The sequence below is a fragment of the Sorex araneus genome, chromosome 9, assembly GCF_027595985.1.
Source record: "Sorex araneus isolate mSorAra2 chromosome 9, mSorAra2.pri, whole genome shotgun sequence".
Classification (NCBI taxonomy): domain Eukaryota; kingdom Metazoa; phylum Chordata; class Mammalia; order Eulipotyphla; family Soricidae; genus Sorex; species Sorex araneus.
The window spans coordinates 59,458,814-59,473,648 of record NC_073310.1 but is presented as its reverse complement, the minus strand read 5'-3'; the positions used below and the strand labels follow the sequence as shown (position 1 = coordinate 59,473,648).

The following is a 14,835-nucleotide window of genomic DNA, read 5'->3' as shown; positions in this document are numbered from 1 at the left end:
CTGTCTGCACTTGGAACTTGGCACTTTAAGGCTCCTTGGTGAAATGGATGACATCATAGATGGGAGTCTTCCATGTGTACTTTTCCTTCCTGATGATGTCAAGTGAATCAGGCCTATGGGCACACATGTAAAGGACAAAGTGATACTTCACCGACGAAGGGGGACACTGAAGGCCAATTAGTGGCAGGACTTGAGCGCCTCGCACCTCCAGTCCCTGTACTGTGACCGACATGACCACATCAGCTTTTGAGGCACTTTCATAGTTGTTTTTCACTCCCCCTCCACCCATATCCAGTTGGTTCCTGGGGTCCAACTTGCTCCGGAGGCTTTAGGAGGCTTTAGGGGGAGCTTTGGTGGTTGCAGTGGGAGATGTAACACTGCACAGGGGTCTCTGGTGTGAATGTGTTATCCTTGGGGGCATCTTCACCTTCAGCTATGTGATAGGGCAGCGTCACCTGGGTGCAGAGCTGAGCATGGGGTGCTGCGGGTCTTGGGGAAACCGGACCTGCTGATGGCAGAGGTCATGACCATCCCAAACCTCTCAACCAGGGGTTGTGTCGGGCCCTGTCCTGAAGCTTTTGGTGCAGACATCTGTATGCAAAGAGCCAAATCACTCTGAGGGGCAGCTCCTCAGCCCCCAGTGGCGAGAGACCCCGTTGGAGCCCATCTATTTCATTGGCAGCCGCCAAGAGGAGTCCTGGAGGCATGGTCCTAGCATGTGAGTAGGGTTTGTAAATGAATATTGGGGCTGGAACAATAGCACAGCGGGTAGGGCCTTTGCCTTGCATGCTGCCAACCCGGGTTCGATTCCCAGCATTCCATATGGTCCCCTGAGCATCGCCAGGAGTAATTCCTGAGTGCAGAGCCAGGAGGTAACCCCTGTGCATTGCCGGGTGTGACTCAAAAAGCAAAAAAAAAAAAAAGAATACTTACTTTTCTGACTATTTTTGGTTGGTTTTTTTTTGGTGGGGGGGAGGCGGTGGGCACACCTGTAGTTTCCCAGAGGTCGCTCCAGGCCCTACCCTCAGAATTTGTTTCAGCGATCATGGTTTCTTATGTGATGCCGAGGATTGATCGCTTTCACTAAGGGAAGCATTATATTCTCTTAACTGTCTCTCTGGCCCCACTTTGGTGTCTTTTTTCTGATAAAGAATTTTTGCTCCCTCAAGGTCAAGTTGAAAAGCGTCTCTCAATTCTTCATCAGCTCCCTGACCAAGCAACCCCTCCTCAGGGCTCTCGGACCCCATGGGGTGTCGGGATGCCAGGCCGGTGGCCTCCCCACTCACCTACTGCTCAAGCTCACAACCAAAAAGAAAGTGTCAGCTCCAGAGGAAGCCTTAGTTTCCCTGCAGATGTAATGGGGCATGTGTGGCTGCCTTACGTGTGTGTTAGCTCCTTTGCAAGGATGGTTACTGTTGGGCTCAGGGGATCATCTGGGGAATGTCCTCAGGCCAGCCTGTTGCTGGCAGCCTTTCATTCCTTAGACTGAATCCAGAGTCAGGGCTAAAGGATCACAGATACCCTTATCAAAGGTATCTGTGGTAGACTTTTTTTTTCTTTTCCTTTTGAAAAATATTTTGTTCGGGGCTAACTCCTGGCTCTGCACTCAGGGATCTCTCCTGATGGTGCTCAGGGGGTCCTATGGGATGCTGGCTACAATCACAGCAGCACACAAGGCAAATGTCCTCTCAGTGTACTAGCCTCCTGCCTGTGGGGGTAGGGGGAATGATTCTTCACTTGCTTGGGGCTCAATAGTATTAGGTGGAGCTTTTTGACTTACACATGCTCCCCACATCAGTAGGTTCTGGGGTCCCACAGGAAGCTGTAAGAGAATGCAGAGCCTGGTGGCAGAGGGAGTAGTGCATCAGGGCTGTGTTGGGCCTCAGGGGGTCCTGCAACCAAGTGTGCAATCTTAGCAGGAAGTAACCTGCACACTTCAGTGCATGCCCTGAGCCCTCCCATAGTGCAATATATGGTCATCATTGGCTCCTTTGCCTTTATTGCTTTATTTCAGTCTCTTGCCCCTGCACCTGGCTGTCTTCACCAGGGCCCCCCAGACAGAGTGGGTTGAGTTTCCCTCCCCACCCCAAGCAGAGCCCCGGCAGCTGAAGACTTCCAGAGTCCAGCCACAGCCATGCTCAAGGCCCCTCTCCGCATGCATAAAGGAACCAGCAGAGGAGCCCAGGTTTGCGGAACCCAGGGCTGAGATCTCCAAGCCTGCTTGGATCAGGACTGGGCCTCTTCCGCCCAGATCCCCTATTTTCCAGTAGCTAGGTGGTCACACCCAGAAACTGCCCCTGGCACCGTGTAATCCCATCAATGACCAATATCCAGAGATTATAAAACCAAGCTCCAGGAAGTGCGCAGCTGTGAACATCTTGTAGCCTAGTTCTCCCTCTAGGAGAACCTGGCAAGCTACTGAGAGTTTTCCTGCCTGCATGGGAGAGCCTGGCAAGCTCCCGTGGTGTACTCACATGCCAAATGCAGTAACAATGATGGGTCTCATTCTCCTGACCCTGAAAGAGCCTCTAATGCGGCACCGTTGGGAAGGACGAGTAAAAGGAGGCTGCTAAAATCTCAAGGCTAGGATGAATGGAGACGTTACTGGGTCTGCTTGAGCAAAATGAGGATCAAAGGGATGATAGTAATGATAGTGATGATCCAGAATAAGACTTTTTCTGATGACTCTGCTTGCTAAAGTCTTGGTTTTGGCTGAGAAAGGCATTAAAGTGTAAGCTTGGTGGAGCCTATGCACAGATTCAAATCTTCTCTCTTTACAGTGCATGGAAAAGGCTGATAAATATATTTCATACAAAAAGTACAGATTCGTTAGCATTGTTATCAATATATTTATTATGCTATTTATGTTAGCATTGTTCATATAGTTTGTTGCCTCTCAGCATCTGTCCAATTCTGGCACACAGCACCTTCAAAATCAATGTCTGGGCCTCTCCCCGCACCCCAAGTGTCTGTGTTCCTTCCATAAAGCCAACTTTCAATGCCTGGCTTCCAGAGAAATAATGCACTAATTGTGTGTATATGTGTGTTTGTGTGTGTGGTGGGGTGTGTGTGGGGGGGAGTGGGGGGGAAATCACCCCGCTAACGCGAAGCACCCAGAGCACTCCATTGCTTCACCCTGCTTCAGCACTGACCCTTAAATCATCACGAGCGTATGTGTGGTGAAGACAAATGGCTAGTCCACTTCAAAATAGGTCTCATCCTGCTTCATTTCTAGGAATCAGGTGGTAGAAAATAGGAGAAAGAGTAGAAGAGTTACATTCACAACGAAGTGTCCCAACTGTGAGCCTGACACTGGAATAAGGGCTGAATGTGTGGTGGTAAGTAAATCTGGCCCAGTCCCCTGGAACTTGTGTTGGAGGTAAGGTTTGAGCAGGAAAGATTCACACAAATAAAGGGTGTTGAAAAAAGTCCTGTAGGAAAAGGAGTCAGTGATGTTGATGAAGCAGAAGAGAGACACTAACCATAGCATGGGGAGGTGTGGGTAAGGGTTTTCTCCAGGATGTGAAGTATTGGGGTTCTTCACAGTGCAGCTCCCTCATTGTTCTGGCTGCTGGTCTCCTGCAGCAAAACCCCAAGTCCCTGCCTTTAGAGGGTGATCTGTTGCCAGGGAAACCTGCACTCTCTGGCCACGGCCTTGCAACTGAAGGCGGGTGGCCAGGCTTGAGATTAGGGAAGGCTGACACCTGGGACATCTATAAAGCATGTTGTTCCATCATGGCATTAGCTCGTTAAAATATCTCATAACACCTCATGACACTCCTTCCCATCTATCCCACATAACCATAGAATTTACTTTCCTCTTCCCCTCTCATGATTCACATGTGATGTATCCCTTTCACCCCTATGTGACCATTGTACTATAGCACTGCACTGTTGCACTGTCGTCCCATTGTTCATCGATTTGCTCAAGTGGGCACCAGTAATGTCTCCATTGTGAGATTTTTTGTTACTGTTTTTAGCATATCGGATATGCCACAGATAGTTTGCCAGGCTCTGCCATGCGGGAGGGAAGCTCTTGGTAGCTTGCTGGGCTTGCTGAGACGGATGGAGGAATTGAACCCAGGTTGGCTGCATGTAAGGTAAGAGCCCTACTCGCTGTGCTATCACTCCAGTCCAACCATTGTACTATCTTAATAAATTCTGTCATGTGACTACATGTGGCTGGTTTTATCTTGGCCGTGCTCAGCATCCAGTGTCCTAGACTGATGCTGTCCTCATTCCTGGGGTCCCCATAGTTACAAGATAACTACAGTGAAATTTCAAAGGAGACCTGAAAATTTATAGGAATGAGCCTAGTCAAGAAAAGAGTGAAATGTAAGGAGTGAATAGCAAGAATGCAGACTACAGCCAGAGAGACCTTGACACATTCTAGAAACTGGTTGTATATTAGAGCAGCGTTTCTTAATTGGGGGGAGGGAGGCAGATGGCCTCTCACAGGAAATTCCAGGGGGACCACAGGTAAAAATATATCAATGGGAACCACAACACAAGTCTTGGGGGAGTGACAACAGGTAGAAGAGGGGTGCACAGGAAGGAAACAAGTTTTGAAAAGGGAGAGCTATGGTGGGGAAAAGAGTGAGGAGCACTGCTAGAGTGTAAATAACAGAGGGTGGGAGGTGAAACTGAGGTGGTGCTAGGGCCAGATTTCACTGTGAACTTGCTCTTAAATTTAGTGAGGAAAAGGTGCTCTACCTCCATAGAGGCAGAAAACACACAGGGGGTTCAACAGACTTTTCAGGTAAGCTGTTCCTGTGGATATGATGACCATAAAATCGTGCTGATTTGGAAGAAAGATCTGATTCCTAGATCAGTTCATCTCTACCTTTAGATCAGAGTTGCAAAGGAGAGCAGGTCCTAGGTGCTTCCTTCAAAATATGCAGAAATTGCATAATATCCCTGTAGGCGATCAGGACAGTGCTGTTGAGGTGACCCAAAGTGTAATTCAGAAATGGGGAGCCTCAAATTCTGCTCCCTGGCATTTTCCTTCCTGTATTCTCTGAGTCCTCTAGATGGGCTGTGAGCCCGGAGTTCTTTCGATATATATTCAGCTAGGTAAGCAGTTGCAACAGAAAATTTATTCCCAGTGCCTTGAATGAAGCTCTTTCCCCGACGGCTTTTCTGAATTTTCTCGGTAATTTGAGTCACTACCTTACTGTTTGATTAAGGCAAAGTGTATGTAAATGTGTCCAGTATGGAAATGAGAGAAATCAAAACAGGGCATCCTGTGAAGATATCATTTATGTTCTGGAGGGGTTTTGTTTTAGCATATGTTTCTGTCCATGGGCATGTCAGAATATTGTTCTTATTGTCTAGACCTCTGTTACTGCTGTCCAAGTCAGGCTATTTTTTACTTTAATGGGGCAGTTCATTCAAAGCAGCCAAGTTAGATCTAGACCTAAGCGCCCTTCTCTAGGGAGGACTCACAGGTAAAATGTCTTTTCTCAGCATCAACAGAAGACGTGTGCCAAATGTTGTAGAGACCTTTGTATCTGGGTTTCATCCTGCTTCTTAAAATTGCAGTTTTCTGGATTTAGAGGTATTATTGCACCACTGGGTTCCTTCCTCAATAAAATGACTACACAGGTCCAAATTTAGTGGGTGGTAGTAAAAAATGAAAATAATATGCATACAATATCTGACCTAGTGCTCGTGATTTGGAAATGGATCTATTATCAGTGTATTTTTGGTACAATTGGCATTTTGCTCAGACCCACACTGCAGTGCTGGCACCAAATGTCAATACCTGAAAGTTTCTGACAATTGGAAGTCAGGATGCAAAATTCTTGGTTGGTTTGTTCACAGCTGGAAATTTAAGTTTTTTATTATTGCAATATTTATTCATGTAGTTCTTTGGACAAATGGGCTATTTCAGAACTTGGGATGTATCACATTTGTCAACTCATCGAAGACATTGGTAGAGGGCAGGGCAGTACCTAAACTCTAACAGACATTCAGTAAAAACGGCAAGGTATCTGTGACATACTTTGAACTGAAATATTTCTCCCACTACTAGCTTCTGAAAAGAATGAGTACTTCAAGGTAATAGTAACTTAAATCCAAAAATAACTCATCTTAATTTTGTCCTTTTTCCAACCAGTGAAGGAAGAATCACTGAAACCAGAGGAGAAACCTTATTTGCATGGTCAGAATTCAGAGCACCAAGAAACAGTGGTTAGTATGTTACAATGGTGCCAGCTCTTGGTTCCCATTGGCAGTGATTCATTGTATTAGTCCTTCTTACGGTATTTCATTTCTAAATAAAATTTTGAGACAACATTTTTACAGATAACTTTCCAAAAATTATTTACTGAGGCAAGAGAGCACATAAAAATATTATGGACCTCATTCCTCTGTAGGGAAATCTAAGTTAAAACCATCATGAGCTACCACTACACAACGATAAGAATATTTCAAATTGAAACAACTGACTCCACCAAGTGTGGGGGAAGTAGAGGAGGAATTTTAAATCTCATACCCCAGTGGCTGGAAGGTAAAAAGTTACAGCACTTTGGAAATATTTGGCAATTTGCTAAAACATGAACATATAACCAGCTAATGATTCAGCCATTTTAACTCAAACATTTATCCAAAAAATATGTTTATGCGAATATAATAATATTTACTTCTCTGTTCATGATTACCCCAAAGTGGGTATGTGTGTGTGGAGGGGGGCGGGGAACAACCCAGTATCTATCAACAGTGAACAAATAAACAAATTGCAACCTATTTTGTAATAAAAAAGAACAACCTATTCATACACACAACAGCATGGATGAATCTCAAAATAGTTATTTGTTCAGTTATTGAATCCAGCTTTCTTTCTTCCTTCAAACATTACATTGAGGGCTGGGGACATCTAAGTTGTAGTGGACTTGCTTGCCACGTGTGAGGCAGCAGGTTCAATCCCCAGCATCACCAAAAGAGTGAAAAGGAAGAAATGAGGACAAAGGTAGGAGAATAGTGATAGGATCCCAAAGGGTAAGATACATATACTTGGCAACTGAAACGCCCTGAGTTGGATCCCCAGCACTGCCTGCTTCCTGAGCACCTACAAGTATAGTCCTAATGGGTCCTAGCACCACCACTGAGCTAAGAATCCCTGGGACTGGATCCTGTCAGGGGGAATCCCACACATGCAAACCCCCACCCTTACATACACACATGCAGTCTCTCAAAAGGACTGCAACTTTCCCCCAAAAAATTCACTTATAGTCCCGTTTATCTTCGATTTGCTCAAGCGGGTGCCAGTAACGTCGCCATTTGTCCCTGTCACGAGCTAGTGTAGCCCAATGATACCTGCTGCTCCAGGAACAGAAAGAGCCTCAAATTGTTCACTCAGAGATTTGACGAAGAAATCTGGCCATCTAGTTGGTGGGCAGCCATGAGGTCTTCTGACGTCCCGTGGAATCCAGTCTGTAACAGCTCTAGTCCAACGGTTGTCTCTGAATCGCATTACATGACCGGCCCATCTGATTTTTGATGCCTTGGCAAATGAGACAGCATCCCTGATTTTTGACTGTTGACGGAAGTCAGAACTCCAGATTCCTTCTCTCACTTGAGTGAGACATGATATTCCCAGCATAGCTCTTTTGATTCCTCTTTGGGGTACCCTAATAGCATTCTTATCCTGCTTGCATAGGGCCCAGGTCTCTGAGGCATATGTTAGTGCAGGAAGAACAGTGGAATCAAAAAGATGTGCCTGGAGTCGGAGGTTCTTTGTTCTCTTAACCACCTCTTCGACACTCTTTTTTTTTTCCTTCCCAGCCCAGCTTAGATATTTGAATGATTAGTGCAGAGGCCTTGAGGACAAAGCATTTCTGTTGAGACTAGATTTATTGTCTAGAATATGATGAAATTGATTTCTAGGTGATAAAGAGTATGATAATATTAGCATGGGAGGTGTGCCAATATTTTAACAAAATATTAATTTTGTTAATGTTAAAATTATGTTAAAATGCTAATATTTTAACTAGAATACTAAATAGTGAAATTAATGTTAGATAATGTTAAAATACTAATTAACAAAATTAATTAGAATTATTTTTGTAGTGGGAAGAATAATATTTTTTAACTATATGAATAGCAGCATGAAGAGTAAGTAAAGTATTTCTTTTTTTTAATCTTTTTCTCTGTGGTGATTTGTGTTTTTTTTTTATTAGTTTATTTTTAATTAAAGAGTCATCGTAAGGGTACAGTTACAGATCCATACATCTTTGTGCTCATGCTTCCCCCATACAAAGTTCGATACCCCATCCCTTCACCAGTGCCCATTCTCCACCACCTGTAAACCCAACATCCCTCCCCCCTCCCCAGTCCCGTCTCCCCCCACCCCACCCTGCCACTATGGCAGGGAATTCCCTTTTGTTCTCTCTCTCTGATTAGGTGTTGTGGTTTGCAATAAAGGTGTTGAGTGGCCATTGTGTTCAGTCTCTAGTCTGTATTCGGCCCGCATCACCCTTCCCCCACATGACCTCCAACCACATTTTACTTGGTGGTCCCTTCCCTGAGTTACCCAGAATGAGAGACCAGCCTCCAAGCCAAGGAAACAATCTCCTGGTACTTGGTACTACTATTCTTGGGCGTTAGTCTTATAGTCTATTATTCTATATTCCACAGATGAGTGCAATCTTTCTATGTCTGTCTCTCTCTTTCTGACTCATTTCACTTAGCATGATACTTTCCATGTTGATCCACTTATATGCAAACGTCATGACCTCATTTTTTCTAACAGCTGCATAGTATTCCATTGTATAGATGTACCAGAGTTTCTTCAACCAGTCATCTGTTCTAGGGCACTCGGGTTTTTTCCAGATTCTGGCTATTGTAAACAGTGCTGCGGTGAACATATAAGTGCATATATCACTTCGACTATACTTTTTGGCTTTTCTGGGATATATTCCCAGCAGTGGTATTGCTGGGTCAAATGGGATCTCAACCTCTAGATTTTTGAGAATCGTCCATACTGTTTTCCAAAACGGCTGAACTAGCCGGCATTCCCACCAGCAGTGTAGAAGGGTCCCTTTCTCCCCACATCCTCTCCAACAGCGGTTGCTTTTGTTCTTTTGGATGTGTGCTAGTCTCTGTGGTGTGCGGTGGTATCTCATGGTTGTTTTGATCTGCATCTCTCTGACTATTAGTGATGTAGAGCACTTTTTCATGTGCCTTTTGGCCATTCGTATCTCTTCCTTGGGAAAGTTTCTGTTCATTTCTTCACCCCATTTTCTGATGGGGTTGGATGTTTTCTTCTTGTAGAGTTCAACCAGTGCTTTATACACTATTGATATCAACCCCTTATCTGATGGGTATTCTGTAAATAACCTTTCTCATTCTGTAGATAGTCTTGGTATTCTGGTCACTGTATCTTTTGCGGTGCAGAAGCTTTTTAGTTTAATGTAGTCCCATTTGTTGATTTCTGTTTTTACTAGATTGTTTAGTTCCGTGTCATCTTTGAAGATACCTTTATCTTCAATATCGTAGAGGGTTTTGCCGACCTTGTCTTCAATGTACCTTATGGTTTGTGGTCTGATGTTGAGGTCTTTAATCCATTTTGATCTGACTTTTTTGCATGGTGTCAGGTCGAGTTCTAAGCCCATTTTTTTGAATGTGGTTGTCCAGTTGTGCCAGCACCATTTGTTAAAGAGACTTTCCTTGCTCCACTTCACATCTCTTGCTCTTTTATCAAAGATTAGATGATCATACATTTGAGGTTGTGTGTGGGGATATTCCACCCTGTTCCATTGGTCTGCAGCTCGCCTTTGTTCCAGTACCATGCTGTTTTAATTGTTACCGCTTTGTAGTAGAGTTTAAGGTTGGGGAGGGTGATGCCTCCCATCATCTTTTTCCCAAGAATTGTATTAGCTATCCGTGGGCGTTTATTGTTCCATATAAATTTCAGGATTGCTTGCTCCGCTTCTTTGAAGAATGCCATGGGTATCCCTATAGGGATCGCGTTCAATCTGTATAATGCTTTTGGGAGTATTGCCATTTTGACAATGTTTATTCTCCCTATCCATGAGCAGGGGATATGTTTCCATTTCCTCATGTCCTCTTTTATTTCATGGAGTAGAGTTATATAGTTTTCTTTGTAGAGGTCCTTTACTTCTTTAGTTAAGCTGATTCCAAGATATTTGATTTTCTGGGGCACAATTGTGAATGGGGTTGCTTTTTTCATGTCCCTTTCCTCTGTCTCATTGTTTGCATATAGGAAGGCCATGGATTTTTGGGTATTGATTTTATAGCCTGCGACTTTACTGTATAGGTCAATTGTTTCTAAGAGTTTCTTACTAGAGCTTTTAGGTTTCTCTAGGTATAGCATCATATCGTCTGCGAATAGTGAGAGCTTGGTTTCTTCCTTTCCGATCTGAATCCCCTTAATATCTTTTTCTTGCCTGATGGCTATTGCTAATACTTCCAATACTATATTAAAGAGAAGTGGTGAGAGTTGGCATCCTTGTCTTGTCCCCGATCTTAGAGGAAAAGCCCTTAGTTAATCTCCATTGATGATTAATGCTTGCCCTAGGTTCGTGGTAGATGGCTTTGACTATCTTGAGAAAAGTTCCTCCAAAACCCATTTTTGGTGAGGGTTTTTATCATGAATGGGTGTTGGATCTTGTCAAATGCTTTCTCTGCATCTATTGATATGATCATATGGTTTTTATCTTTACTTTTGTTGATGTGATAGATTATGTTGATTGATTTCCGGATGTTAAACCATCCTTGCATCCCCGGGATGAATCCCACTTGGTCATGGTGTATGATCTTTTTGATGAGTTGTTGGATTCTATTTGCTAGTATTTTGTTGAGGATCTTCGCATCGGTGTTCATCAAGGATATTGGTCTATAGTTTTCTTTTTTGTGGTGTCTTTGTTTGCTTTTGGTATTAGGGAGATATGTGCCTCGTAGAAACTGTTCGGAAGGGTTCCTGTCTTTTCAATTTCCTGGAAAAGCTTGAGGAGAACTGGCAACAAGTCTTCTTTAAATGTTTGGAAGAATTCGCCAGTGAATCCGTCTGGACCTGGGCTTTTGTTTTTGGGGAGACTTTTGTTTACAGTTTCGATTTCCGTCATATTTATAGGCCTATTGAGGTATTTCACATCTTCTTGGCTCAGTCTTGGGAGATTGTAGGAGTCAAGGAATTCGTCCATTTCTTTTAGGTTCTCTTGCTTCGTGGCATACAGACTTTCAAAGTAGTCTCTGATGATCCTTTGAATCTCCATGGTTTCTGTTTTGATGTCCCCCTTTTCATTTCTGATTCGGTTTATTAGGGTTTTCTCTTTTTCTTTCTTTGTGAGTCTTGCTAGCGGTTTATCAATCTTATTTATTTTCTCAAAGAACCAGCTCTTTGTTTCATTGATCTTATGGATTGTTTTTTGGGTTTCCATATCATTAATTTCTGCTCTAAGTTTTATTATTTCTTTCCTTCGATCTGGTTTGGGTTCCTTTTGCTGGTCCTCTTCTAAGATCTTGAGCTGCGAAGTCAAGCTATCTATATAGGCCCTTTCTTCCTTTCTGAGGAAGGCTTGCAGAGCTATAAATTTTCCCCTTAACACAGCTTTAGCCGCGTCCCATAGGTTCTGATAGCTTGTGTCTTCATTCTCATTTGTTTCGAGGTATCTCTTAATTTCTTTCTTGATTTCCTCCGTGACCCACTCATTGTTCAATAGTGAGTTGTTTAACTTCCAAGTGTTTGATTTGGTTCTCCGCGTCTGTGCATGATTAACTTCCATCTTCAGTGCATCATGGTCTGAAAAGATAGTTGATACAATTTCTATCTTCCCAATTCTATTAAGGTATAACTTGTGGCCCAGAACATGGTCTATTTTGGAAAATGTTCCGTGTGCGCTGGAAAAAGAATGTGTATTCTTTCTTTTTGGGGTATATAGCCCTGTATAGGTCTATTAGCCCTGTCTCCTCCATTTCTTCCTTCAGGGCCATCATTTCTTTGCTGAGTGTTGTTCTTGTCGATCTATCCAGAGTTGTTAAGGCAGTGTTGAAATCTCCAACTACTATCGTGGTGCTAGTTATGTCCTCCTTAAATTCTGTTAGGAGTTCTTTTAAGTATTTAGCTGGTCGTTCATTAGGTGCGTATACGTTTAGGAGTGTGATTTCTTCCTGTTTTATATATCCCTTGGTGAATATAAAATGACCTTTTCTGTCCCTTCTGATCTCTTTCAGCCTGAAATCTATGCTATCGGATACTAGTATGGCCACCCCCGCCTTTTTTTGAGGGGGCTGTTTGCTTGCAGGATTGTTTTCCATCCTTTGATTTTGAGTCTGTGTTTGTTCTGACTATTCAGATGTGTTTCTTGTAGGCAGCAGAAAGTTGGGTTTAGTTTCCGAATCCATTTGGCACTCTGTGCCTCTTGATTGGTGCATTTAGCCCATTAACATTAAGAGAAATTATTGTCATGGGATTTTGTGTCATTTTTCTGTAGGGTTTGTTGTTCTTATAGGTCTTTTTCCTTGTCTTATAGTAGCCCTTTGAGACCTTCTTTTAAGTTTGGTCTTGAGTCTATGAAGTTCCTGAGCTGTTGCTTGTCCATGAAATAGTGTATGGTTCCTTCAAGTTTAACTGAGAGTTTAGCCGGGTAGAGTATTCTTGGTGAGGCATTCATTTCATGAAGTTTTTTCACTATATCCCACCATTGTCTTCGGGCTTGGAAGGTTTCTTCTGATAGGTCTGCTGTGAATCTAAGGGGTGCGCCTTTGTATATGATCTCCTTCTTTGATCTTGCTGCTTGCAGTATTGTGTCTCTATCCATGGCATCCATCATTCTGACTATGATATGCCTTGGGGATTTTCTATTTGGGTCCCTTTTAGCTGGCACCCTTCGGACTCCTTGTATCTGGATGTCCACATTCTCTAGCTCTGGGAATTTTTTAGCAATGATGTCTTTAATGGTGTTTTTTTCATTGGGATTGGTTCCGTGTGGTTCCGGCACTCCCATGATTCTTATGTTGTTTCTCCTGAGGTCATCCCCTAGGACTCTAACTCGCTCTAGAGCCATTTTGAGGTCTTTTGCCATTATTTGCTGTTGTCTATATGCTTTGTGCAGCTCATCTTCAAGCTCACTGATTCTGTCTTCGGCTGTAGTCATTCTACTACTGAGGGCTCCTACGGAGTTTTTAATTTCATCTACTGATTCTTTTAGTTGTGTGACTTCTGTTCGTAGTTTTGAAATTTCTGCTCTCATTTCTTCCTGGATTATCTTGGTGGAGCGTTCCAATGCTGCATCCATATCCTCCCTTAATTTATTGAATGTTCGTTCCATAGTTGTGTTGAGTTCTTGAACCATCCTCACAATTTCCTCTCTGAATTCTTTATCTGAGAGGAGGATGTATTTCTGGGAGGTCGCTGCTGAGGTTAGTGAGATGTTTTCTTGTTTCTCTCCTGGTGATGGGGATTTTCTCTGTTTCTTCATGTTGTTATGGGATTTACTGTCTGGAGCTCTCGTTAGTTTGGGAGGAACCTCAACTGAAGATTTTTGGCTATGCTCCTTTGACAAAGGACTTTTGTGTGCAAGTTGATGTGTTCATTGACAGTTTTCGTGAAGTTAGGATAGGGTGGGTTAGTTGAGCATTAACATATAGTAACTAAGATGATCAGGGAGTTCTTCGGAGGAATGAATTCTATCAATTGTGGCCAAAGGACAATGCATGGAATGGTAAAAAAAATAACAGCGGCCGCATTTGCGGCCTGTGCTCTGGAAAGAGGCCACGCCCACTTTTAGGCCACGCCCCCTAAGATGAGGACACGCCCCTAAGCAGCGGAGTGGGGATTGGTCAGGATCCGACGGCGGCGGCGGAAAGGTGCCAGGCGGGGGCTTCAGGAGAAGCCCCCTCTTCGACACTCTTGAAGGCATTCTACGCTGCTCTCTTCCTCCTGCACAGTTTTGGCACCAAGTCCTTCCTCATGTTGATTTCTCGCCCCAGGTTCATATAGCTGCTGCATTCGGAGATGTTCATTCCATTGAGAGCAAGTGGAACTTCAGGGACCAGTTCGTTTTTCATGAACATCGTCTTGTTGAGATTGAGCTGCAATCCGACCTTTCCACACTCGAGGTCGAAGTCTGCCAGCATTTGTGCCGCTTGGATAATGTTTGGCATTATGACAACGATGTCATCAGCGAAGCGGAGGTGGTGTAATTGCTGACTGTCTATCTTCACTCCCATTCCTTCCCATTTCAGTCATCGCATGATGTTCTCATGGGCGGCACTGAAGAGTTTCAGTAAAATAGTATCACCTTGCTGCACCCCTCTCTTTACATCAATGATCACTTCCTTGTAGAATGGTGAGATCCTGGTGGTGAATGCACAATACAGCTCTCAGAGGATTTTGATGTACTGAGTTTGAACGCCCTGTTTGACCAAGGCTTCTATGACCGCCTCAGTCTCAACAGAATTGAAGGCCTTCTTTAAGTTGATGAACGTTAGACAGAGCAGCATCTTGAAAACTCTCGAAACTTCAATGAGTTTGGTCACTGTGTGGATATGGTCTATCGTGCTCTTTGGAACCCGGCTTGCTCAATGGTTGTCCTTCATCTAGTGTTCTGCCTATTCTATTCAGGATTACACGAGTGAACAACTTGTGGACGACAGACAACAGGCAGATTGGGAAATAGTTGCCAATGTCGTTAATGTCTCCCTTCTTGTACAACAGTCCTACTGGTTTTCCACTGAGACAGAACCTTGCATTCAGACAGGTAGCGTGTGGAGAGTCGAGCCAGTGTATTGATGAGTACTGGCGGCAGATTCTTCAGGTGTTCGGGTCTGACCTTGTCTGGACCAGGTGCTGTTCATGTCATTACCAACTAA

The 14,835-nt window shown here is 43.7% G+C and overlaps 1 pseudogene; it reads left to right on the top strand.

Annotated features, from left to right (window-relative positions):
• The first annotated feature begins 400 nt into the window (after positions 1-400).
• Positions 401-14,835, top strand: part of LOC101554021 (60S ribosomal protein L31-like) — a 192,283-nt pseudogene continuing 177,848 nt past the window's right edge.